The 23,126-nt window shown below is 53.5% G+C and overlaps 1 pseudogene; it reads left to right on the top strand.

The window, feature by feature from the left end:
• The window catches only part of LOC135569051 (Golgi apparatus protein 1-like), a 56,972-nt pseudogene that overhangs the window by 14,601 nt on the left and 19,245 nt on the right, over positions 1 to 23,126 (top strand).

Raw genomic sequence — 23,126 nt, 5'->3', positions numbered from 1 at the left:
AGGGAGATGTGTGGTCAGGACTGTGTTAGGCTGGGAGGGAGGGAGATGTGTGGTCAGGACTGTGTTAGGCTGGGAGGGAGGGAGATGTGTGGTCAGGACTGTGTTAGGCTGGGAGAGAGGGAGATGTGTGGTCAGGACTGTGTTAGGCTGGGAGGGAGGGAGATGTGTGGTCAGGACTGTGTTAGGCTGGGAGAGAGATGTGTGGTCAGGACTGTGTTAGGCTGGGAGGGAGGGAGATGTGTGGTCAGGACTGTGTTAGGCTGGGAGGGAGGGAGATGTGTGGTCAGGACTGTGTTAGGCTGGGAGGAGGGAGATGTGTGGTCAGGACTGTGTTAGGCTGGGAGAGAGGGAGATGTGTGGTCAGGACTGTGTTAGGCTGGGAGAGAGGGAGATGTGTGGTCAGGACTGTGTTAGGCTGGGAGAGAGAGAGATGTGTGGTCAGGACTGTGTTAGGCTGGGAGAGAGGGAGATGTGTGGTCAGGACTGTGTTAGGCTGGGAGAGAGGGAGATGTGTGGTCAGGACTGTGTTAGGCTGGGAGAGAGGGAGATGTGTGGTCAGGACTGTGTTAGGCTGGGAGAGAGGGGAGATGTGTGGTCAGGACTGTGTTAGGCTGGGAGAGAGGGAGATGTGTGGTCAGGACTGTGTTAGGCTGGGAGGGAGGGAGATGTGTGGTCAGGACTGTGTTAGGCTGGGAGGGAGGGAGATGTGTGGTCAGGACTGTGTTAGGCTGGGAGAGAGGGAGATGTGTGGTCAGGACTGTGTTAGGCTGGGAGGGAGGGAGATGTGTGGTCAGGACTGTGTTAGGCTGGGAGAGAGGGAGATGTGTGGTCAGGACTGTGTTAGGCTGGGAGAGAGGGAGATGTGTGGTCAGGACTGTGTTAGGACTGGGAGGGAGGGAGATGTGTGGTCAGGACTGTGTTAGGCTGGGAGAGAGGGAGATGTGTGGTCAGGACTGTGTTAGGCTGGGAGAGAGGGAGATGTGTGGTCAGGACTGTGTTAGGCTGGGAGAGAGGGAGATGTGTGGTCAGGACTGTGTTAGGCTGGGAGGGAGATGTGTGGTCAGGACTGTGTTAGGCTGGGAGAGAGGGAGATGTGTGGTCAGGACTGTGTTAGGCTGGGAGAGAGGGAGATGTGTGGTCAGGACTGTGTTAGGCTGGGAGAGAGGAGATGTGTGGTCAGGACTGTGTTAGGCTGGGAGAGAGGGAGATGTGTGGTCAGGACTGTGTTAGGCTGGGAGGGAGATGTGTGTGGTCAGGACTGTGTTAGGCTGGGAGAGAGGGGAGATGTGTGGTCAGGACTGTGTTAGGCTGGGAGAGAGGGAGATGTGTGGTCAGGACTGTGTTAGGCTGGGAGAGAGGGAGATGTGTGGTCAGGACTGTGTTAGGCTGGGAGAGAGGGAGATGTGTGGTCAGGACTGTGTTAGGCTGGGAGGGAGGGAGATGTGTGGTCAGGACTGTGTTAGGCTGGGAGGGAGATGTGGTCAGGACTGTGTTAGGCTGGGAGGGAGGGAGATGTGTGGTCAGGACTGTGTTAGGCTGGGAGAGAGGGAGATGTGTGGTCAGGACTGTGTTAGGCTGGGAGAGAGGGAGATGTGTGGTCAGGACTGTGTTAGGCTGGGAGAGGGGAGATGTGTGGTCAGGACTGTGTTAGGCTGGGAGAGAGATGTGTGGTCAGGACTGTGTTAGGCTGGGAGAGAGGGGAGATGTGTGGTCAGGACTGTGTTAGGCTGGGAGGGAGGGAGATGTGTGGTCAGGACTGTGTTAGGCTGGGAGGGAGGGAGATGTGTGGTCAGGACTGTGTTAGGCTGGGAGAGAGGGAGATGTGTGGTCAGGACTGTGTTAGGCTGGGAGAGAGGGAGATGTGTGGTCAGGACTGTGTTAGGCTGGGAGAGAGGGAGATGTGTGGTCAGGACTGTGTTAGGCTGGGAGAGAGGGAGATGTGGTCAGGACTGTGTTAGGCTGGGAGGGAGGGAGATGTGTGGTCAGGACTGTGTTAGGCTGGGAGGGAGATGGGAGATGTGTGGTCAGGACTGTGTTAGGCTGGGAGGAGAGATGTGTGGTCAGGACTGTGTTAGGCTGGGAGGGAGGGAGATGTGTGGTCAGGACTGTGTTAGGCTGGGAGAGAGGGAGATGTGTGGTCAGGACTGTGTTAGGCTGGGAGGGAGGGAGATGTGTGGTCAGGACTGTGTTAGGCTGGGAGAGAGGGAGATGTGTGGTCAGGACTGTGTTAGGCTGGGAGAGAGGAGATGTGGGTCAGGACTGTGTTAGGCTGGGAGAGGGAGATGTGTGGTCAGGACTGTGTTAGGCTGGGAGAGAGGGAGATGTGTGGTTAGGACTGTGTTAGGCTGGGAGGGAGGGAGATGTGTGGTCAGGACTGTGTTAGGCTGGGAGGGAGGGAGATGTGTGGTCAGGACTGTGTTAGGCTGGGAGGAGGGAGATGTGTGGTCAGGACTGTGTTAGGCTGGGAGGGAGGAGATGTGTGGTCAGGACTGTGTTAGGCTGGGAGAGAGGGAGATGTGTGGTCAGGACTGTGTTAGGCTGGGAGAGAGGGAGATGTGTGGTCAGGACTGTGTTAGGCTGGGAGAGAGGGAGATGTGTGGTCAGGACTGTGTTAGGCTGGGAGGGAGTGGAGATGTGTGGTCAGGACTGTGTTAGGCTGGGAGAGAGGGAGATGTGTGGTCAGGACTGTGTTAGGCTGGGAGAGAGGGAGATGTGTGGTCAGGACTGTGTTAGGCTGGGAGGAGGGAGATGTGTGGTCAGGACTGTGTTAGGCTGGGAGAGAGGTGTGGTCAGGAGATGTGTGGTCAGGACTGTGTTAGGCTGGGAGAGAGGGAGATGTGTGGTCAGGACTGTGTTAGGCTGGGAGAGAGGGAGATGTGTGGTCAGGACTGTGTTAGGCTGGGAGAGAGGGAGATGTGTGGTCAGGACTGTGTTAGCCTGGGAGGGAGGGAGATGTGTGGTCAGGACTGTGTTAGGCTGGGAGGGAGGGAGATGTGTGGTCAGGACTGTGTTAGGCTGGGAGGAGGGAGATGTGTGGTCAGGACTGTGTTAGGCTGGGAGAGAGGGAGATGTGTGGTCAGGACTGTGTTAGGCTGGGAGAGGGGAGATGTGTGGTCAGGACTGTGTTAGGCTGGGAGAGAGGGAGATGTGTGGTCAGGACTGTGTTAGGCTGGGAGAGAGGGAGATGTGTGGTCAGGACTGTGTTAGGCTGGGAGAGAGGAGATGTGTGGTCAGGACTGTGTTAGGCTGGGAGGAGGGAGATGTGTGGTCAGGACTGTGTTAGGCTGGGAGAGAGGGAGATGTGTGGTCAGGACTGTGTTAGGCTGGGAGAGAGGGAGATGTGTGGTCAGGACTGTGTTAGGCTGGGAGAGAGGGAGATGTGTGGTCAGGACTGTGTTAGGCTGGGAGAGAGGAGATGATGTGGTCAGGACTGTGTTAGGCTGGGAGAGAGGGAGATGTGTGGTCAGGACTGTGTTAGGCTGGGAGAGAGAGGAGATGTGTGGTCAGGACTGTGTTAGGCTGGGAGGGAGGGAGATGTGTGGTCAGGACTGTGTTAGGCTGGGAGAGAGGAGATGTGTGGTGGTCAGGACTGTGTTAGGCTGGGAGAGAGGGGAGATGTGTGGTCAGGACTGTGTTAGGCTGGGAGAGAGGGAGATGTGTGGTCAGGACTGTGTTAGGCTGGGAGGAGGGAGATGTGTGGTCAGGACTGTGTTAGGCTGGGAGGGAGGGAGATGTGTGGTCAGGACTGTGTTAGGCTGGGAGGGAGGGAGATGTGTGGTCAGGACTGTGTTAGGCTGGGAGAGGAGATGTGTGGTCAGGACTGTGTTAGGCTGGGAGAGAGGGAGATGTGTGGTCAGGACTGTGTTAGGCTGGGAGGGGGAGATGTGTGGTCAGGACTGTGTTAGGCTGGGAGGGAGGGAGATGTGTGGTCAGGACTGTGTTAGGCTGGGAGAGAGGGAGATGTGTGGTCAGGACTGTGTTAGGCTGGGAGAGAGGGAGATGTGTGGTCAGGACTGTGTTAGGCTGGGAGGAGGGAGATGTGTGGTCAGGACTGTGTTAGGCTGGGAGAGGAGATGTGTGGTCAGGACTGTGTTAGGCTGGGAGAGAGGGAGATGTGTGGTCAGGACTGTGTTAGGCTGGGAGGGAGGGAGATGTGTGGTCAGGACTGTGTTAGGCTGGGAGAGAGGGAGATGTGTGGTCAGGACTGTGTTAGGCTGGGAGAGGGAGATGTGTGGTCAGGACTGTGTTAGGCTGGGAGAGAGGGAGATGTGTGGTCAGGACTGTGTTAGGCTGGGAGGAGAGGGAGATGTGGTCAGGACTGTGTTAGGCTGGGAGGGAGAGGAGAGATGTGTGGTCAGGACTGTGTTAGGCTGGGAGAGAGGGAGATGTGTGGTCAGGACTGTGTTAGGCTGGGAGGGGAGATGTGTGGTCAGGACTGTGTTAGGCTGGGAGAGAGGAGATGTGTGGTCAGGACTGTGTTAGGCTGGGAGAGAGGGAGATGTGTGGTCAGGACTGTGTTAGGCTGGGAGAGAGGGAGATGTGTGGTCAGGACTGTGTTAGGCTGGGAGAGAGGGAGATGTGTGGTCAGGACTGTGTTAGGCTGGGAGAGAGGGGAGATGTGTGGTCAGGACTGTGTTAGGCTGGGAGGGAGGGAGATGTGGTCAGGACTGTGTTAGGCTGGGAGGACTGTGTGGTCAGGACTGTGTTAGGCTGGGAGAGAGGGAGATGTGTGGTCAGGACTGTGTTAGGCTGGGAGGGAGATGTGTGGTCAGGACTGTGTTAGGCTGGGAGAGAGGGAGATGTGTGGTCAGGACTGTGTTAGGCTGGGAGGGAGGGAGATGTGTGGTCAGGACTGTGTTAGGCTGGGAGAGGGAGATGTGTGGTCAGGACTGTGTTAGGCTGGGAGAGAGGGAGATGTGTGGTCAGGACTGTGTTAGGCTGGGAGAGAGGGAGATGTGTGGTCAGGACTGTGTTAGGCTGGGAGAGAGGGAGATGTGTGGTCAGGACTGTGTTAGGCTGGGAGAGAGATGTGTGGTCAGGACTGTGTTAGGCTGGGAGAGAGGGAGATGTGTGGTCAGGACTGTGTTAGGCTGGGAGAGAGGGAGATGTGTGGTCAGGACTGTGTTAGGCTGGGAGGGAGGGAGATGTGTGGTCAGGACTGTGTTAGGCTGGGAGGGAGGGGAGATGTGTGGTCAGGACTGTGTTAGGCTGGGAGAGAGGGAGATGTGTGGTCAGGACTGTGTTAGGCTGGGAGAGAGGGAGATGTGTGGTCAGGACTGTGTTAGGCTGGGAGAGAGGGAGATGTGTGGTCAGGACTGTGTTAGGCTGGGAGGGAGGGAGATGTGTGGTCAGGACTGTGTTAGGCTGGGAGAGAGGGAGATGTGTGGTCAGGACTGTGTTAGGCTGGGAGGGAGATGTGTGGTCAGGACTGTGTTAGGCTGGGAGAGAGGGAGATGTGTGGTCAGGACTGTGTTAGGCTGGGAGGAGGGAGATGTGTGGTCAGGACTGTGTTAGGCTGGGAGAGAGGGAGATGTGTGGTCAGGACTGTGTTAGGCTGGGAGAGAGGGAGATGTGTGGTCAGGACTGTGTTAGGCTGGGAGAGAGGGAGATGTGTGGTCAGGACTGTGTTAGGCTGGGAGGGAGATGTGTGGTCAGGACTGTGTTAGGCTGGGAGGGAGGGAGATGTGTGGTCAGGACTGTGTTAGGCTGGGAGAGAGGGAGATGTGTGGTCAGGACTGTGTTAGGCTGGGAGAGAGGGAGATGTGTGGTCAGGACTGTGTTAGGCTGGGAGGGAGATGTGTGGTCAGGACTGTGTTAGGCTGGGAGAGAGGGAGATGTGTGGTCAGGACTGTGTTAGGCTGGGAGAGAGATGTGTGGTCAGGACTGTGTTAGGCTGGGAGAGAGGGAGATGTGGTCAGGACTGTGTTAGGCTGGGAGAGAGGGAGATGTGTGGTCAGGACTGTGTTAGGCTGGGAGAGAGGGAGATGTGTGGTCAGGACTGTGTTAGGCTGGGAGGGAGATGGTGGTCAGATGTGTGGTCAGGACTGTGTTAGGCTGGGAGAGAGGGAGATGTGTGGTCAGGACTGTGTTAGGCTGGGAGAGAGGGAGATGTGTGGTCAGGACTGTGTTAGGCTGGGAGAGGGAGATGTGTGGTCAGGACTGTGTTAGGCTGGGAGGAGGGAGATGTGTGGTCAGGACTGTGTTAGGCTGGGAGGAGAGGAGATGTGTGGTCAGGACTGTGTTAGGCTGGGAGGAGAGGGAGATGTGGTCAGGACTGTGTTAGGCTGGGAGGAGGGAGTGTGGTCAGATGTGTTAGGCTGGGAGGAGGGATGTGTGGTCAGGACTGTGTTAGGCTGGGAGAGAGGGAGATGTGTGGTCAGGACTGTGTTAGGCTGGGAGAGAGGGAGATGTGTGGTCAGGACTGTGTTAGGCTGGGAGAGAGGAGATGTGTGGTCAGGACTGTGTTAGGCTGGGAGAGAGGGATGTGTGGTCAGGACTGTGTTAGGCTGGGAGAGAGGAGATGTGTGGTCAGGACTGTGTTAGGCTGGGAGAGAGGGAGATGTGTGGTCAGGACTGTGTTAGGCTGGGAGAGAGGGAGATGTGTGGTCAGGACTGTGTTAGGCTGGGAGAGAGGGAGATGTGTGGTCAGGACTGTGTTAGGCTGGGAGAGAGAGATGTGTGGTCAGGACTGTGTTAGGCTGGGAGAGAGGAGATGTGTGGTCAGGACTGTGTTAGGCTGGGAGGGGGAGATGTGTGGTCAGGACTGTGTTAGGCTGGGAGGGGAGATGTGTGGTCAGGACTGTGTTAGGCTGGGAGAGAGGGAGATGTGTGGTCAGGACTGTGTTAGGCTGGGAGAGAGGGAGATGTGTGGTCAGGACTGTGTTAGGCTGGGAGAGAGGGAGATGTGTGGTCAGGACTGTGTTAGGCTGGGAGAGGGAGATGTGTGGTCAGGACTGTGTTAGGCTGGGAGGGAGGGAGATGTGTGGTCAGGACTGTGTTAGGCTGGGAGAGAGGGAGATGTGTGGTCAGGACTGTGTTAGGCTGGGGGAGATGTGGGTCAGGACTGTGTTAGGCTGGGAGGGAGATGTGTGGTCAGGACTGTGTTAGGCTGGGAGAGGGAGATGTGTGGTCAGGACTGTGTTAGGCTGGGAGAGGGGAGATGTGGTCAGGACTGTGTTAGGCTGGGAGAGAGGGATGTGTGGTCAGGACTGTGTTAGGCTGGGAGAGAGGGAGATGTGTGGTCAGGACTGTGTTAGGCTGGGAGAGAGGGAGATGTGTGGTCAGGACTGTGTTAGGCTGGGAGGGAGGGAGATGTGTGGTCAGGACTGTGTTAGGCTGGGAGGGAGGGAGATGTGTGGTCAGGACTGTGTTAGGCTGGGAGAGAGGGAGATGTGTGGTCAGGACTGTGTTAGGCTGGGAGAGAGGGAGATGTGTGGTCAGGACTGTGTTAGGCTGGGAGGGAGGGAGATGTGTGGTCAGGACTGTGTTAGGCTGGGAGAGAGGGAGATGTGTGGTCAGGACTGTGTTAGGCTGGGAGGGAGATGTGTGGTCAGGACTGTGTTAGGCTGGGAGGGAGATGTGTGGTCAGGACTGTGTTAGGCTGGGAGGGAGGGAGATGTGTGGTCAGGACTGTGTTAGGCTGGGAGGAGGGAGATGTGTGGTCAGGACTGTGTTAGGCTGGGAGAGAGGGAGATGTGTGGTCAGGACTGTGTTAGGCTGGGAGAGAGGGAGATGTGTGGTCAGGACTGTGTTAGGCTGGGAGGAGGGAGATGTGTGGTCAGGACTGTGTTAGGCTGGGAGAGAGATGTGTGGTCAGGACTGTGTTAGGCTGGGAGAGAGGGAGATGTGTGGTCAGGACTGTGTTAGGCTGGGAGAGAGAGAGATGTGTGGTCAGGACTGTGTTAGGCTGGGAGAGAGGGAGATGTGTGGTCAGGACTGTGTTAGGCTGGGAGGGAGGGAGATGTGTGGTCAGGACTGTGTTAGGCTGGGAGAGAGGGAGATGTGTGGTCAGGACTGTGTTAGGCTGGGAGGAGGGAGATGTGTGGTCAGGACTGTGTTAGGCTGGGAGAGAGGGAGATGTGTGGTCAGGACTGTGTTAGGCTGGGAGAGAGGGAGATGTGTGGTCAGGACTGTGTTAGGCTGGGAGAGAGGGAGATGTGTGGTCAGGACTGTGTTAGGCTGGGAGAGAGGAGATGTGTGGTCAGGACTGTGTTAGGCTGGGAGAGAGGAGATGTGTGGTCAGGACTGTGTTAGGCTGGGAGAGGGAGATGTGTGGTCAGGACTGTGTTAGGCTGGGAGAGAGGAGATGTGTGGTCAGGACTGTGTTAGGCTGGGAGAGAGGGAGATGTGTGGTCAGGACTGTGTTAGGCTGGGAGAGGGAGATGTGTGGTCAGGACTGTGTTAGGCTGGGAGAGAGGAGATGTGTGGTCAGGACTGTGTTAGGCTGGGAGAGAGGGAGATGTGTGGTCAGGACTGTGTTAGGCTGGGAGAGAGGGAGATGTGTGGTCAGGACTGTGTTAGGCTGGGAGAGGGAGATGTGTGGTCAGGACTGTGTTAGGCTGGGAGGGAGGGAGATGTGTGGTCAGGACTGTGTTAGGCTGGGAGAGAGGGAGATGTGTGGTCAGGACTGTGTTAGGCTGGGAGAGAGGGAGATGTGTGGTCAGGACTGTGTTAGGCTGGGAGAGAGGGAGATGTGTGTCAGGACTGTGTTAGGCTGGGAGGGGAGATGTGTGGTCAGGACTGTGTTAGGCTGGGAGGGAGGGAGATGTGTGGTCAGGACTGTGTTAGGCTGGGAGAGAGAGGGAGATGTGGTCAGGACTGTGTTAGGCTGGGAGGGAGATGTGTGGTCAGGACTGTGTTAGGCTGGGAGAGAGGGAGATGTGTGGTCAGGACTGTGTTAGGCTGGGAGAGAGGGAGATGTGTGGTCAGGACTGTGTTAGGCTGGGAGAGAGGGAGATGTGTGGTCAGGACTGTGTTAGGCTGGGAGAGAGGGAGATGTGTGGTCAGGACTGTGTTAGGCTGGGAGGAGATGGTGTGGTCAGGACTGTGTTAGGCTGGGAGGGAGATGTGTGGTCAGGACTGTGTTAGGCTGGGAGGAGGGAGATGTGTGGTCAGGACTGTGTTAGGCTGGGAGGGAGATGTGTGGTCAGGACTGTGTTAGGCTGGGAGGACTGAGGCTGGGAGATGTGTGGTCAGGACTGTGTTAGGCTGGGAGAGAGGGAGATGTGTGGTCAGGACTGTGTTAGGCTGGGAGAGAGGGAGATGTGTGGTCAGGACTGTGTTAGGCTGGGAGGGGGAGATGTGTGTGTCAGGACTGTGTTAGGCTGGGAGAGGGAGATGTGTGGTCAGGACTGTGTTAGGCTGGGAGAGAGGGAGATGTGGTCAGGACTGTGTTAGGCTGGGAGAGAGGAGATGTGTGGTCAGGACTGTGTTAGGCTGGGAGAGAGGAGATGTGTGGTCAGGACTGTGTTAGGCTGGGAGAGGAGATGTGTGGTCAGGACTGTGTTAGGCTGGGAGAGAGGGAGATGTGTGGTCAGGACTGTGTTAGGCTGGGAGAGGGAGATGTGTGGTCAGGACTGTGTTAGGCTGGGAGGAGGGAGATGTGTGGTCAGGACTGTGTTAGGCTGGGAGGAGGGAGATGTGTGGTCAGGACTGTGTTAGGCTGGGAGAGGGAGATGTGTGGTCAGGACTGTGTTAGGCTGGGAGGAGGGAGATGTGTGGTCAGGACTGTGTTAGGCTGGGAGGAGGAGATGTGTGGTCAGGACTGTGTTAGGCTGGGAGGGAGGGAGATGTGTGGTCAGGACTGTGTTAGGCTGGGAGGGAGATGTGTGGTCAGGACTGTGTTAGGCTGGGAGGGAGATGTGTGGTCAGGACTGTGTTAGGCTGGGAGAGAGGGAGATGTGTGGTCAGGACTGTGTTAGGCTGGGAGAGAGGGAGATGTGTGGTCAGGACTGTGTTAGGCTGGGAGGAGATGTGGGTCAGGACTGTGTTAGGCTGGGAGAGAGGGGAGATGTGTGGTCAGGACTGTGTTAGGCTGGGAGAGAGGGAGATGTGTGGTCAGGACTGTGTTAGGGGAGATGGGACTGGAGAGGGAGATGTGTGGTCAGGACTGTGTTAGGCTGGGAGGGAGGGAGATGTGTGGTCAGGACTGTGTTAGGCTGGGAGGGGGGAGATGTGTGGTCAGGACTGTGTTAGGCTGGGAGAGGAGATGTGTGGTCAGGACTGTGTTAGGCTGGGAGAGGGAGATGTGTGGTCAGGACTGTGTTAGGCTGGGAGGGGAGATGTGTGGTCAGGACTGTGTTAGGCTGGGAGAGAGGGAGATGTGTGGTCAGGACTGTGTTAGGCTGGGAGAGAGATGTGTGGTCAGGACTGTGTTAGGCTGGGAGAGGGGAGGGAGATGTGTGGTCAGGACTGTGTTAGGCTGGGAGAGAGGGAGATGTGGTCAGGACTGTGTTAGGCTGGGAGGGAGGGAGATGTGTGGTCAGGACTGTGTTAGGCTGGGAGAGAGGGAGATGTGTGGTCAGGACTGTGTTAGGCTGGGAGAGAGGAGATGTGTGGTCAGGACTGTGTTAGGCTGGGAGAGAGGGAGATGTGTGGTCAGGACTGTGTTAGGCTGGGAGGGAGGGAGATGTGTGGTCAGGACTGTGTTAGGCTGGGAGGGAGATGTGTGGTCAGGACTGTGTTAGGCTGGGAGGGAGATGTGTGGTCAGGACTGTGTTAGGCTGGGAGGGAGATGTGTGGTCAGGACTGTGTTAGGCTGGGAGAGAGGGAGATGTGTGGTCAGGACTGTGTTAGGCTGGGAGGGAGGGAGATGTGTGGTCAGGACTGTGTTAGGCTGGGAGAGAGGGAGATGTGTGGTCAGGACTGTGTTAGGCTGGGAGAGAGGGAGATGTGGTCAGGACTGTGTTAGGCTGGGAGAGAGGCTTTATGTGTGGTCAGGACTGTGTTAGGCTGGGAGAGAGGGAGATGTGTGGTCAGGACTGTGTTAGGCTGGGAGGGAGATGTGTGGTCAGGACTGTGTTAGGCTGGGAGAGAGGGAGATGTGTGGTCAGGACTGTGTTAGGCTGGGAGGGAGATGTGTGGTCAGGACTGTGTTAGGCTGGGAGAGAGGGAGATGTGTGGTCAGGACTGTGTTAGGCTGGGAGAGAGGGAGATGTGTGGTCAGGACTGTGTTAGGCTGGGAGGGAGGGAGATGTGTGGTTAGGCTGGGAGGAGGGAGATGTGTGGTCAGGACTGTGTTAGGCTGGGAGGGAGATGTGTGTCAGGACTGTGTTAGGCTGGGAGGAGAGATGTGGGTCAGGACTGTGTTAGGCTGGGAGGGAGGGAGATGTGTGGTCAGGACTGTGTTAGGCTGGGAGGGAGGGAGATGTGTGGTCAGGACTGTGTTAGGCTGGGAGAGGAGATGTGTGGTCAGGACTGTGTTAGGCTGGGAGAGGGAGATGTGTGGTCAGGACTGTGTTAGGCTGGGAGGGAGATGTGTGGTCAGGACTGTGTTAGGCTGGGAGGAGGGAGATGTGGGTCAGGACTGTGTTAGGCTGGGAGAGAGGGAGATGTGTGGTCAGGACTGTGTTAGGCTGGGAGAGAGGGAGATGTGTGGTCAGGACTGTGTTAGGCTGGGAGAGAGGGAGATGTGTGGTCAGGACTGTGTTAGGCTGGGAGAGAGGGAGATGTGTGGTCAGGACTGTGTTAGGCTGGGAGAGAGGGAGATGTGTGGTCAGGACTGTGTTAGGCTGGGAGAGAGGGAGATGTGTGGTCAGGACTGTGTTAGGCTGGGAGAGAGGGAGATGTGTGGTCAGGACTGTGTTAGGCTGGGAGGGAGGGAGATGTGTGGTCAGGCTGAGGGATGTGTGGTCAGGACTGTGTTAGGCTGGGAGGAGGAGATGTGTGGTCAGGACTGTGTTAGGCTGGGAGAGAGATGTGTGGTCAGGACTGTGTTAGGCTGGGAGGGAGGGAGATGTGTGGTCAGGACTGTGTTAGGCTGGGAGGGAGGGAGATGTGTGGTCAGGACTGTGTTAGGCTGGGAGAGAGGGAGATGTGTGGTCAGGACTGTGTTAGGCTGGGAGGGAGGGAGATGTGTGGTCAGGACTGTGTTAGGCTGGGAGAGAGGGAGATGTGTGGTCAGGACTGTGTTAGGCTGGGAGGGAGGGAGATGTGTGGTCAGGACTGTGTTAGGCTGGGAGGGAGATGTGTGGTCAGGACTGTGTTAGGCTGGGAGGGAGATGTGTGGTCAGGACTGTGTTAGGCTGGGAGGGACATGTGTGGTCAGGACTGTGTTAGGCTGGGAGGGAGGGAGATGTGTGGTCAGGACTGTGTTAGGCTGGGAGGGAGGGAGATGTGTGGTCAGGACTGTGTTAGGCTGGGAGAGGGAGATGTGTGGTCAGGACTGTGTTAGGCTGGGAGAGAGGAGATGTGTGGTCAGGACTGTGTTAGGCTGGGATAGGGAGGGAGATGTGTGGTCAGGACTGTGTTAGGCTGGGAGGGAGGGAGATGTGGTCAGGACTGTGTTAGGCTGGGAGGGGAGATGTGTGGTCAGGACTGTGTTAGGCTGGGAGGGAGGGAGATGTGTGGTCAGGACTGTGTTAGGCTGGGAGAGAGGGAGATGTGTGGTCAGGACTGTGTTAGGCTGGGAGAGAGATGTGTGGTCAGGACTGGGAATAAGATTGAATCTACATGCTGTCAACAGTGCTTTGATGAAGCTTTTAGTGGTTGGGTGTTGAACTACAGGCTTTATTAAAGGCGGCCAACAGTGGTTGGGTGTTGAACTACAGGCTTTATTAAATGGGCCAACAGTGGTTGGGTGTTGAACAGGACTTTATTAAAGGGTCATTAAAGGGGCGGCCAACAGTGGTTGGGTGTTGAACTACAGGCTTTATTAAAGGGGCGGCCAACAGTGGTTGGGTGTTGAACTACAGGCTTTATTAAAGGGGCGGCCAACAGTGGTTGGGTGTTGAACTGAAGGCTTAAAGGGTCATTAAAGGGGCGAACAGTGGTTGGGTGTTGAACTACAGGCTTTATTAAAGGTATAACAGTGGTTGGGTGTTGAACTAAAGGCTTTATTAAAGGGGCGGCCAACAGTGGTTGGGTGTTGAACTACAGGCTTTATTAAAGGGTCATTAAAGGGGCGGCCAACAGTGAGCAGACATTTTCTTTCTCAAGCTGTCATTTTTCCCCAGCTCCTATGCCATATTTGGACGTGTGTAAAAGCTCTCTTTTCATGTGACAATGACTAAAACTTCTCTCTGTCTCTCCTCCCTCCCTCCCTCTGTCTCTGTCCCTCCCTCTGTCTCCCCTCCCTCCCTCCCTCCCCTCTGTCTCCCTCCCTCCCTCTGTCTCTCCCTCTCTCCCTCCCTCCCTCCCCTCTCCCTCTCTTCCTCCCCTCCCTCTGTCTCTCCCTCCCTCCCTCTGTCTCTCCCTCCCTCCCTCCCTCCTCCCTCCCTCCCTCAGTGTCGAGAGGCCCTGACCACGCGTCAGAAGCTGATAACCCAGGACTACAAGGTTAGCTACTCTCTGACCAAGGCCTGTAAGGCTGACCTCAGGAAGCATCGCTGTAACCTGGACACCAACATGCCCCAAGAGAGGCACGACTGTCATATCTGCTACTATGCCTGGAGTCTGCTGTACACAGGGGTGGGTGGAGGAGAGAGAGTGTGTGTGTGTGTGCATGTGTATGAGGGGTGATAAATGCCATACATTAACTGTTGAATGTGTATGAGGGGTGATAAATGCCATACATTAACTGTTGAATGTGTGTACATGTGTATGAGGGGTGATAAATGCCATTACATGTGTATGAGGGGTGATAAATGCCATACATTAACTGTTGAATGTGTATGAGGGGTGATAAATGCCATACATTAACTGTTGAATGTGTATGAGGGGTGATAAATGCCATACATTAACTGTTGAATGTGTATGAGGGGTGATAAATGCCATACATTAACTGTTGAATGTGTATGAGGGGTGATAAATGCCATACATTAACTGTTGAATGTGTATACGTGTATGAGGGGTGATAAATGCCATACATTAACTGTTGAATGTGTGTACATGTGTATGAGGGGTGATAAATGCCATACATTAACTGTTGAATGTGTATGAGGGGTGATAAATGCCATACATTAACTGTTGAATGTGTGTACATGTGTATGAGGGGTGATAAATGCCATACATTAACTGTTGAATGTGTGTACATGTGTATGAGGGGTGATAAATGCCATACATTAACTGTTGAATGTGTGTACATGTGTATGAGGGGTGATAAATGCCATACATTAACTGTTGAATGTGTATGAGGGGTGATAAATGCCATACATTAACTGTTGAATGTGTGTACATGTGTATGAGGGGTGATAAATGCCAAACACATGTACACACATTCAACGGTTAATGTTTGAGGGTTGATACTTGAAGGTGTGACTTGAACGTGTGTATTTAAAAATACATATTTTTTATTGTTTATGTGTAACGATACGAAGTGTCTGATTTAACTCAGTTCAGTAACAGCTGCGTTAACGGGATTCACTCCACAATATAATAGCCACTGTACTAACAGGACCCCTGGGGGTTATAATGCCTGTATAGAAACACACAAACCACATAACCTGTTGTTCAGTGGGTCTACATTCATTGTGACAAATATATCTAGCTATGTTAAGACTCCAAGAACGAGAACGATTTAAAAAAATATGTTTTAATTCTGATTGAATGTTGCTTTATATGTTTCTGCTTTATAGCTTAAGTTATAGCCTAACATGAAGGAAATGACAGGTCAGTGACCTTTTAACCTAATGAATGCGGACCCAATGAACAATAAGTTGTGTGGTTAATGTGTTTGTATACAGGCATTATAACCCCCCCCCCCACCTTGACCGATGGTCAACAGTATGTATCATTCTGTTGTATGGCCTGTGTACAGTACTCTATGTTGCTACCTACAGCGCATGTCTGTTGCATTGCCTCCGTACTCGTGTACTGTTAGTCTATGTAATGTCACGCTTGATGCTATTGGCTGTACTCTTATGTTGTGTATTGTCACGTCAGCTCAGTTCAATGTTGTCGGGTACGTGTTACTCTACATGTGACTGTGAAGTAGCAGACGATGAGACGCCGCCCGACCGGGAGAAGACGCTGGAGCTGATTCGCTACCTGGTCCCAGTCCTATTATATTGCGGACGTTCACGCTTCCTATTGTTATAATGTTCCCTCAATGTTTTGTACCTGCTTTAAGTTACAGTTTTACTGTGAACACTGAGGCTGTACCCGCTTTTAGTTACAGGTTTACTGTGAACACTGAGGCTGTACCTGCTTTAAGTTACAGTTTTACTGTGAACACTGAGGCTGTACCTGCTTTAAGTTACAGTTTTACTGTGAACACTGAGGCTGTACCTGCTTTAAGTTACAGTTTTACTGTGAACACTGAGGCTGTACCTGCTTTAAGTTACAGTTTTACTGTGAACACTGAGGCTGTACCTGCTTTAAGTTACAGTTTTACTGTGAACACTGAGGCTGTACCTGCTTTTAGTTACAGGTTTACTGTGAACACTGAGGCTGTACCTGCTTTAAGTTACAGTTTTACTGTGAACACTGAGGCTGTACCTGCTTTTAGTTACAGGTTTACTGTGAACACTGAGGCTGTACCTGCTTTAAGTTACAGGTTTACTGTGAACACTGAGGCTGTACCTGCTTTAAGTTACAGTTTTACTGTGAACACTGAGGCTGTACCTGCTTTAAGTTACAGTTTTACTGTGAACACTGAGGCTGTACCTGCTTTAAGTTACAGTTTTACTGTGAATACTGAGGCTGTACCTGCTTTACTGTGAACACTGAGGCTGTACCTGCTTTAAGTTACAGTTTTACTGTGAACACTGAGGCTGTACCTGCTTTAAGTTACAGTTTTACTGTGAACACTGAGGCTGTACCTGCTTTAAGTTACAGTTTTACTGTGAACACTGAGGCTGTACCTGCTTTAAGTTACAGTTTTACTGTGAACACTGAGGCTGTACCTGCTTTAAGTTACAGTTTTACTGTGAACACTGAGGCTGTACCTGCTACAGTTTTACTGTGAATACTGAGGATGTACCTGCTTTACTGTGAACACTGAGGCTGTACCTGCTTTAAGTTACAGTTTTACTGTGAACACTGAGGCTGTACCTGCTTTAAGTTACAGTTTTACTGTGAACACTGAGGCTGTACCTGCTACAGTTTTACTGTGAATACTGAGGCTGTACCTGCTTTACTGTGAACACTGAGGCTGTACCTGCTTTAAGTTACAGTTTTACTGTGAACACTGAGGCTGTACCTGCTTTAAGTTACAGTTTTACTGTGAACACTGAGGCTGTACCTGCTTTAAGTTACAGTTTTACTGTGAACACTGAGGCTGTACCTGCTTTAAGTTACAGTTTTACTGTGAACACTGAGGCTGTACCTGCTACAGTTTTACTGTGAATACTGAGGGTGTACCTGCTTTACTGTGAACACTGAGGCTGTACCTGCTTTAAGTTACAGTTTTACTGTGAACACTGAGGCTGTACCTGCTTTAAGTTACTGTTTTACTGTGAACACTGAGGCTGTACCTGCTTTAAGTTACAGTTTTACTGTGAACACTGAGGCTGTACCTGCTTTAAGTTACAGTTTTACTGTGAACACTGAGGCTGTACCTGCTTTAAGTTAGTTTTAACATTAGCCAAGTAGGCTACTGTGGCTATTTGATCATAATATAGGCCTACCAGAGTGGCCTACCATCAAAAACAATGGAGAAAATGCATCCCATAACATGGAAATAGCTGTTCTATCATTCAGCCGACAGTAGCAGCCGATATAGGGTGTTCAATGTAGGCCTACATTCCATGAGACATGCAGGGTTTGACCTGTTTATCCACGTGTCCTTCAGACAAGGTGACTGTTTGATGCAAGAAACCACTTCACAAAATAAAAACGCACTATTATTCATGGTTGAATGGTCCAGAAAAATAACACATTTACACATTTAAGTAAAAAATATATATATATTTATATAAAAAATCACGTTCACATGTTCATTTATGGCGTTTTATCACCCCTCATTTACAGAGCATTTGGAAAGTATTCAGACACCTTGACTTCTTCTGCATTTTGTTACATTACAGACTTATTCAAAAATAAATTATGATTTTTAACCCAAAACGGGTTTTTTAGACATTCAGACCCTTTACTCAGTACTTTGTTGAAGCACCTTTAGCAGTGATTACAGACTCCAGTCTTCTTGGGTATGACGCTACAAGCTTGGTACACCTGTATTTGGGGAGTTTCTCCCAGTCTTCTCTGCAGATCCTCTCAAGCTCTGTCAGGTTGGATGGGGAGCATCACTGCACATTCAGAGACTAGTCTGGAAGCCACTCCTGAGTTGTCTTGGCTGTGTGCTTAGGGTTGTTGTCCTGTTGGAAGGTGAACCTTCACCCCAGTCTGAGGACCTGAGCGATCTGGAGCAGGTTTTCATCAAGGATCTCTCTGTACTTTGCTCCATTCGTCTTTCCCTCGATCCTGACTAGTCTCCCAGTCTCTGCCACTGAAAAACATCCCCACAGCATGATGCTGCCACCACCATGTTTTACTCTTGGCATTCAGGCCAAAGATTTCAATCTTGGTTTCATCAGAGCAGAGGATCTGGTTTCTCATGGTCTGAAAGCCCTTTAGGTCCCTTTTGGCGAACTCCAAGCGGGCTGTCATGTGGCTTCCGTCTGGCCACTCTACTGTAAAGGTCTGATTGGTGGAGTGCTGCAGAGATGGTTGTCCTTCTAGAAGATTCTCCCATCTCCACAGAGGAGCTCTGTCAGAGCGACCATCAGTTGCTTGGTCACCTCCCTGACCAAGGCCCTTCTCCCCGATTACTCAGTTTGGCCGAGCAGCCAGCTCTAGGAAGAGTAGGTGGTTCCAAACTTCTTCCATTTAAGAATGATGGAGGCCACTGTGTCCTTGGGAACCTTCAATGCTGCAGAAATGTTTTGGTACCCTTCCCCAGATCTGTGCCTCGACACAATCCTGTCTCAGAGCTCTAGGGACAATTCCTTCGACCTCATGGCTTAGTTTTTGCTCTGATATACACTGTTAACTGTGGGATCTTATATAGACAGGTGTGTGTCTTTCTAAATCATGTCCAATCAATTGAATTTACCACAGGTGGACTCCAATCAAGTTGTAGAAACAGCTCAAGGATGATCAATTTCAAGTCTCAGAGCAAAGAGTCTGAATACTTATGTAAATAAGACATTTCTGTTTTTAATTTCTAAAAATCTGTTTTCGGTTTGTCATTATGGGGTATTGTGTGTAGATTGATGGGGAAAAACAGTACTTTAATCCTTTATAGAAAAAGTTTGTAACATAAAAATGTGGAAAACGTGAAGGAGTCTGAATACTTTCTGAATGTCTCTAACCAGGTCGTACTCCTCCCAGGTCCGTACTCCTCCCAGGTCGTACTCTCCCAGGTCGTAGGTGTCCTCCCAGGTCTCCAGGATGCTGGTCTGAATGCCTCTCATCCCTATCCCAGGATGCTCCTCTCTCCCCAGGTCCCCAGGATGCTGGTCTGAATGCCTCTCATCCCTATCCCCTCCTCTCTCCCCAGGTCCCCAGGATGCTGGTCTGAATGCCTCTCATCCCTATCCCCTCCTCTCTCCCCAGGTCCCCAGGATGCTGGTCTGAATGCCTCTCTAACCTATCCCCTCCTCTCTCCCCAGGTCTCCCCAGGATGCTGGTCTGAATGCCTCTCATCCCTATCCCCTCCTCTCTCCCCAGGTCTCCAGGATGCTGGTCTGAATGCCTCTCTAACCTATCCCCTCCTCTCTCCCCAGGTCTCCAGGATGCTGGTCTGAATGCCTCTCTAACCTATCCCCCTCCTCTCTCTCCCCAGGATGCTGGTCTGAATGCCTCTCTAAGCTATCCCCTCCTCTCTCTCCCAGGTCTCCCAGGATGCTGGTCTGAATGCCTCTCATCCCTATCCCCTCCTCTCCCCCAGGTCTCCCAGGATGCTGGTCTGAATGCCTCTCTAACCTATCCCCTCCTCTCTCCCCAGGTCCCCAGGATGCTGGTCTGAATGCCTCTCTAACCTATCCCCTCCTCTCTCCCCAGGTCCCCAGGATGTTGGTCTGAATGCCTCTCATCCCTATCCCCTCCTCTCTCCCCAGGTCCCCAGGATGCTGGTCTGAATGCCTCTCATCCCTATCCCCTCCTCTCTCCCCAGGTCTCCAGGATGCTGGTCTGAATGCCTCTCAACCCTATCCCCTACTCTCTCCCCAGGTCTCCAGGATGCTGGTCTGAATGCCTCTCAACCCTATCTCCTCCTCTCTCCCCAGGTCTCCCCAGGATGCTGGTCTGAATGCCTCTCAACCCTATCCCCTACTCTCTCCCCAGGATGCTGGTCTGAATGCCTCTCAACCCTATCCCCTCCTCTCTCCCCCAGGTCTCCCCAGGATGCTGGTCTGAATGCCTCTCAACCCTATCCCCTCCTCTCTCCCCAGGTCTCCAGGATGCTGGTCTGAATGCCTCTCTAACCCTATCCCCTCCTCTCTCCCCAGGTCTCCCCAGGATGCTGGTCTGAATGCCTCTCTAACCTATCCCCTCTCTCCCCAGGTCTCCCCAGGATGCTGGTCTGAATGCCTCTCAACCCTATCCCCTCCTCTCTCCCCAGGTCTCCCCAGGATGCTGGTCTGAATGCCTCTCAACCCTCCCCTCAACCCTATCCCCTCCTCCTCTCTCCCCAGGTCTCCCAGGATGCTGGTCTGAATGCCTCTCAACCCTATCCCCTCCTCTCTCCCCAGGTCTCCAGGATGCTGGTCTGAATGCCTCTCTAACCCTATCCCCCCTCTCTCCCCAGGTCTCCCCAGGATGCTGGTCTGAATGCCTCTCTAACCTATCCCCTCCCCCAGGTCTCCCCAGGATGCTGGTCTGAATGCCTCTCAACCCTATCCCCTCCTCTCTCCCCAGGTCTCCCAGGATGCTGGTCTGAATGCCTCTCAACCCTATCCCCTCCTCTCTCCCCAGGTCTCCCCAGGATGCTGGTCTGAATGCCTCTCTAACCTATCCCCCTCTCTCCCCAGGTCTCCCCAGGATGCTGGTCTGAATGCCTCTCTAACCTATCCCCTCCTCTCTCCCCAGGTCTCCCCAGGATGCTGGTCTGAATGCCTCTCAACCCTATCCCCAGGTCTCTAGGATGCTGGTCTGAATGCCTCTCAACCCTATCCCCTACTCTCTCCCCAGGTCTCCAGGATGCTGGTCTGAATGCCTCTAAACCCTATCCCCTACTCTCTCCCCAGGTCTCCAGGATGCTGGTCTGAATGCCTCTAACCTATCCCCTCCTCTCTCCCCAGATCTCCCCAGGATGCTGGTCTGAATGCCTCTCTAACCTATCCCCTCCTCTCTCCCCAGGTCTCCAGGATGCTGGTCTGAATGCCTCTCAACCCTATCCCCTCCTCTCTCCCCAGGTCTCCCAGGATGCTGGTCTGAATGCCTCTCTAACCTATCCCCTCCTCTCTCCCCAGGTCTCCCAGGATGCTGGTCTGAATGCCTCTCTAACCTATCCCCTCCTCTCTCCCCAGGTCTCCCCAGGATGCTGGTCTGAATGCCTCTCTAACCTATCCCCTCCTCTCTCCACAGGTCTCCAGGATGCTGGTCTGAATGCCTCTCTATCCTATCCCCTCCTCTCTACCTAGGATGCTGGTCTGAATGCCTCTCTAACCTATCCCCTCCTCTCTCCCAGGTCGTACTCCCCAGGTCTCCCCAGGATGCTGGTCTGAATGCCTCTCAACCCTATCCCCTCCTCTCTCCCCAGGTCTCCAGGATGCTGGTCTGAATGCCTCTCTAACCTATCCCCTCCTCTCTCCCCCAGGTCGTACAGTGTCTGAGGACTGCCAGGGGAGATGTTGGAGTACCGTAGGATGCTGGTCTGAATGCCTCTCTAACCTATCCCCTCCTCTCTCTCCCCAGGTCTCCTCAGGATGCTGGTCTGAATGCCTCTCTAACCTATCCCCTTCTCTCTCCCCAGGTCTCCTCAGGATGCTGGTCTGAATGCCTCTCTAACCTATCCCCTCCTCTCTCCCCAGGTCGTACTCCCCAGGTCTCCCCAGGATGCTGGTCTGAATGCCTCTCTAACCTATCCCCTCCTCTCTCCCCAGGTCTCCCCAGGATGCTGGTCTGAATGCCTCTCTAACCTATCCCTCCTCTCTCCCCAGGTCGTACAGTGTCTGGGGACTGCCAGGGGGAGATGTTGGAGTACCGTAGGATGCTGGTCTGAATGCCTCTCAACCCTATCCCCTCTCTCCCCAGATCTCCCCAGGATGCTGGTCTGAATGCCTCTCAACTCTATCCCCTCCTCTCTCCCCAGGTCGTACAGTGTCTGAGGACTGCCAGGGGAGATGTTGGAGTACCGTAGGATGCTGATTGAGGATTTCTCTCTGAGTCCAGAAATAGTGCTCCACTGTAGAGGGGAGATCGAGACCCACTGCTCTGGACTCCACAGGAAAGGACGTACCCTCCACTGTCTGATGAGGGTGGGCCGGGGGGACAAGGGAAGCACAGTGGACGGACTCTGTCAGAGCGCGGTGAGACGATGCACGCTGGCGACACAGAGCACGCTGGCGACACAGAGCACGCTGGCGACACAGAGCACGCTGACGACACAGAGCACGCTGACGACACAGAGCACGCTGACGACACAGAGCACGCTGACGACACAGAGCACGCTGACGACACAGCGCACGCTTCGACACAGCGCACGCTGACGACACAGAGCACGCTGACGACACAGAGCACGCTGACGACACAGAGCACGCTGACGACACAGAGCACGCTGACGACACAGAGCACGCTGACGACACAGAGCACGCTGACGACACAGAGCACGCTGACGACACAGAGCACGCTGACGACACAGAGCACGCTGACGACACAGAGCACGCTGACGACACAGAGCACGCTGACGACACAGAGCACGCTGACGACACAGAGCACGCTGACGACACAGAGCACGCTGACGACACAGCGCACACTGGCGACACAGCGCACACTGGTGACACAGCGCACACTGGTGACACCCCGCACACTGGTGACACCCCGCACACTGGTGACACAGCGCACACTACGACACCCCGCACACTGGTGACACCCCGCACACTGGTGACACCCCGCACACTACGACACAGCGCACACTACGACACAGCGCACACTGGTGGAGAAAACTGAGGATGGGTCAACAACATTGTAGTTACTCCACAATACTAACTGGACACACACACACTGGAAACAGGCATGCATAGACACACGTACAGATACACAGCAAACGGCATGAGCTCAACTCTGGTTTCTGGTTTCTAAAGATCTGTATTTGCTGTTCCCACTGACTAGAATGTGGAGATGAGGCTGATGGGGATGATGAGGCTGTATGTGTTTTCATACACTGGAGATGAGGCTGATGGGGCTGTATGTGTTTTCATACACTGGAGATGAGGCTGATGAGGCTGATGGGGCTGTATGTGTTTTCATACACTGGAGATGAGGCTGATGGGGCTGATGAGGCTGATGAGGCTGTATGTGTTTTCATACACTGGAGATGAGGCTGATGGGGCTGTATGTGTTTTCATACACTGGAGATGAGGCTGATGGGGCTGTATGTGTTTTCATACACTGGAGATGAGGCTGATGGGGCTGATGAGGCTGTATGTGTTTTCATACACTGGAGATGAGGCTGATGGGGCTGATGGGGCTGTATGTGTTTTCATACACTGGAGATGAGGCTGATGGGGCTGATGGGGCTGTATGTGTTTTCATACACTGGAGATGAGGCTGATGGGGCTGTATGTGTTTTCATACACTGGAGATGAGGCTGATGAGGCTGTATGTGTTTTCATACACTGGAGATGAGGCTGATGGGGCTGTATGTGTTTTCATACACTGGAGATGAGGCTGATGGGGCTGATGAGGCTGATGGGGCTGTATGTGTTTTCATACACTGGAGATGAGGCTGATGAGGCTGATGGGGCTGTATGTGTTTTCATACACTGGAGATGAGGCTGATGGGGCTGATGGGGCTGTATGTGTTTTCATACACTGGAGATGAGGCTGATGAGGCTGATGGGGCTGATGAGACTGAGGCTAATGGGGCT

Source organism: Oncorhynchus nerka, unplaced genomic scaffold (genome assembly GCF_034236695.1).
Source record: "Oncorhynchus nerka isolate Pitt River unplaced genomic scaffold, Oner_Uvic_2.0 unplaced_scaffold_1236, whole genome shotgun sequence".
NCBI lineage: Eukaryota > Metazoa > Chordata > Actinopteri > Salmoniformes > Salmonidae > Oncorhynchus > Oncorhynchus nerka.
Note: the sequence above shows the minus strand (reverse complement) of the source record. Positions and strands in the feature narration are given on the sequence as shown.